The sequence below is a fragment of the Silurus aristotelis genome, assembly GCF_946808225.1.
Source record: "Silurus aristotelis genome assembly, chromosome: 1".
NCBI lineage: Eukaryota > Metazoa > Chordata > Actinopteri > Siluriformes > Siluridae > Silurus > Silurus aristotelis.
In genome coordinates, this window is record NC_139574.1 from 21,475,739 (window position 1) to 21,479,703 (window position 3,965).

The 3,965-nt window shown below is 30.5% G+C and overlaps 1 protein-coding gene across 2 annotated transcripts in view; it reads right to left on the reverse strand.

The window, feature by feature from the left end:
• Positions 1-3,840: 3,840 nt before the first annotated feature.
• Positions 3,841-3,965, reverse strand: part of id4 (inhibitor of DNA binding 4) — a 3,014-nt gene continuing 2,889 nt past the window's right edge. For both annotated transcript variants that reach the window (XM_083552506.1, XM_083552507.1), the window contains exon 3: positions 3,841-3,965. This exon is cut by the window's right edge. The gene's annotated coding sequence lies outside the window, so the exon portion shown is untranslated.

Below are 3,965 nucleotides of genomic sequence, written 5' to 3' on the forward strand. Positions count from 1 at the left end.
CACAATATTTATGATGTGAAAATTATTTTCATTTTGCGGCACCAAGAAAAACAGCTATCAATCAGTTTTATGTTGTACATTAGTCATAAATATTACATGGAGCTTTATCAATTGTTCTATACAGTTTTACACTTAATCTGGTCCAGATGCAGCTATTATTGTGAAACTCATCACATTTGAATTCAGAACTGGATCTGAACAGGCTTTTTAAAAAAAGACTGCACACAGGGGAGCATGCAGCAAAAGACCAGGTTAAATAAAAAAAACAATGCACTGAAGCATTCACTGAAAATCCAAGAACAGACTTTCTATTATAATTTTTAATAAAACAACTATTCAAATTGCATTTATTGTAGATTCTCCTTTTGCTTGCAGGAATATATATACTAGATGCAAATGGACTAACGCTTTTAAAATTACAGATTAGTCTTGATCTTATTTCTGTGTTGCGTCAAATCTGTTAAAAATTGCACATGCACGTCTCTTATAGATGACATATTTCACATCTGACATGCTCAAACATAACTCCACATTCAGGGTGTGTGAATGTGTGCCTATGGTGCTCTTTGTGCCCTGTGTTTCTGAGATTATAGAATTAGTTACTGAAAGTAGATGTATCTTTCTACTGAAAGTATCTATCTATCTATCTATCTATCTATCTATCTATCTATCTATCTATCTATCTATCTATCTATCTATCTATCTATCTATCTATCTATCTATCTATCTATCTATCTATCTATCTATCTATCTATCTTCTCATTATTATTATTATTATTATTATTATTATTATTATTATTATTATTATTATTATTAAAAGTTTAAAGTTAATATCAATGTTTATTATTATTATTATAAATATTATTATTATTTATTATTATTAGTGGTAACAGGATTATTATTCTGTTGCACATTCTGTAACACACAATTTACAGTCTGTTATAAAATGTCTTTTCATAATAAACATATATACATATAAACAGTGACATTTGAATACATCTCCTGCTTTTAGATTTATCATTTCTATGCCTCTGATATTTGCTAGCTGCAGGGTTCTTGCTTTTGTTTATGAGAGTGCCTGTAGCAGGCATTGTGCACTAATAGGTGCTTTAAATAGCACCAATTAGCCAGAAGCCTGAGGTGTTCAATCACTCAGGGGCTATTAGCCTGTAATCAGGTGATGTCCAAGACCCTGAATATTTTCGTTCTTCTCTCCACCATCCACCCTCGCCATTCCAGTGTAGGGGGTAGAAGTGATTAGAAAGAAAAAATATATCTTTCTGCTTTTAAGTGTGTAGCTGACAAGGTAAAGGCATGTGCAGGATTGGCTTGTGTACTTGTGTAAATGAGAGCAACCTGTACAAAAAAAATGAATTATAAAAAAAATAATCTTGTCTATAAAGTAAGATATAATATATAATTATATAATTATCTTTCTTTTGCATCCTATGTGTGTCTTTATGCATTTACACTGCTGTTGCCCACATAATTGGTATATAGATTTGTTATAGCAAAATTGTACAGTACATAAAAAAACAGCGCATCCATATAAATTGTTAAAGGCGATGGAAATATTCTGTCAGGCAACCACAAGCACATCATAACCATATTTATATTACAATAAGGTGTCCGGATCGTCCTTTCGGCTATATTTACAGTACACACACATCATGCATGTACACACACACACACACACACACACACACACACACACACACACACACACACACACACACACACACACATTCACACACCTGTTCAAACAATCATCGACTTTACAACAGCAAACCTGGCCTGCTTGGTAAAAACAACGTTAGCTGAAAACATTTCCAAGCTGTTGATCTCGATGTGATGGCTGCTCTGTGGCAATTGACCAGGAAGGCTCTGAAGCCTATTCTTATCTTACAGGATGTGATCATTTCCCACGATCCACCTCTTCAGTATACACAAGCAGACGGAACGCCACCAGAGAGAGCGAGACGGAGGCAGTCAGGTGTGCCAGTCTCAAACAAAGAGACAGGCTCATAAAGGCTCCTATACATACACAAGTTGATTTCATTAAATAATACACCATTTTACACTACCTTATCTTGCCTGATGAATCTCAGTAAAACATAACATTAAAATGGCAACACTGATTTTGCAAGAGAGACTAAATACTTTAGCTTTAGAGCAGAATCATCACTAGTAGTAGTCTAGAGAATTGTACATGTTATAAAGGAGGGATTTAGAAAAGTCTCTTACAAGACCAAATACACTTAATATTCTTCAACATAAATTAAATTACAGACTAAACATTTTATTTTTTTTATTAATGAAGAGGTCTCTCATTTTTTATTTAGTGTGTTATTTCTGGTCATGTTTAAAAACAATAATGTATTTATATCAGGATTATGTGGTTCCTGTGTATAAAAATAACTTACATTAGCTCACAATTTCTCTTTAATTATAATAAAGTCAAAGATGTAAGCTATTTTTTAATAAAGTGTCTGTCAGAAGAAAGAAAGTGAAAAAATCTGCTATGCTTAATATTCAGATTCTGAAAAGATCATTCCATTAGAGGGCACAGTTGAGAGTAAGAAAAAAAAAAAAAACACTGCACACCCAATCACTCCCAACATGCAATTCAACTGAATTAAGTACAGTGCTGTACATTAATCATGAAGTTCTCCCAGAAGCCTGTGCACTGTGAAGTATGCAAAGTATTCATATAGTGCATTTACAGTGGTAAAATAATTGCGTACCAAGCAATTATTTTATTTATAGGGTGTAAATAAAAGGCCACGTGAATTAGGGATATTCTGCATTATTTCTGTAAATGTAGCATTGACCTATTATTGTACACATTATTATACAGCATGCTCATTCAGCTGAAAATGCAAATATAAAAGAACAATATTACCAGTTAAACTATTGAAATTTAAGAGATAAAAGCACAACATGGAAATAGTGTAATAATTTAAACAGTTTAACAGTATTTACAGTATAAATATTGTAATAGCATAAAGCTGAGAAGCCTTTTATTTTAATAAAAACGATATTTTGACGAGGCACAAAGTAATATAAAAACGCATCTGAATGCCAGCATTTCAATACATTTATTTTAAATACAAGCAGATTTATAACAGAGGCTTACATTTTGACTAAACAATATTTTATTCTGCATTTAGGATTCTGCTATGTTAGTTCACTAATGTATGCACTAGATTACTGATGTCATTATTATATCCTCTTACGTTTTTGTGTTGAGTAAGGAGAAGAGTAATAAACACCAATGACATTCATCAAAACTGACATGATCATTCATAAAAGAGAGAAGTGGTTTTTGCCTGTCTCTAATAGTTTTTTAATACTGTTTAAACAATTTCACTGTGGTATCTTGACATGTGCAACTTTGACAATGTTGCTCTTATCTTTTTTGAGAAATAGATAAAAAGATTAAGTTGTTAAAATATATGTAGTGCAAAAATGAATAAAAGTACACCTATATAAATTATGTTCGTTATGTAGAATCTAAAATAATGAATCTTTCTGGCTAGTTTAGAAATTGTACTATATAAAATTTTTTTAAATCATATATTTACTGCACAACACGTACTTGATCCTTTGGAAAACATTGAATATATTTATTTATGACACACCATTCCAATTTAAAAAACTAACAAAAATGTTTTAAATGGCAAAATGTAAAAACCTTTTTTACAGCTGTGTATAATTTATATATATACATATATATATATATATATATATATATATATATATATATATATATATATATATATATATATATATATATATATATATATAAAACATAAGGAAACATGAAAGAGGAAAGCATAATTAGCTTGTGATGTGAGATCTTTATTAGCAGAACAATCATGTAATTCTTCACTACACTTATGGAAAACACAATATTTACAAAAAAAAAAAACGTTCAATAAAAATATCTTATAATTACAGTAGCA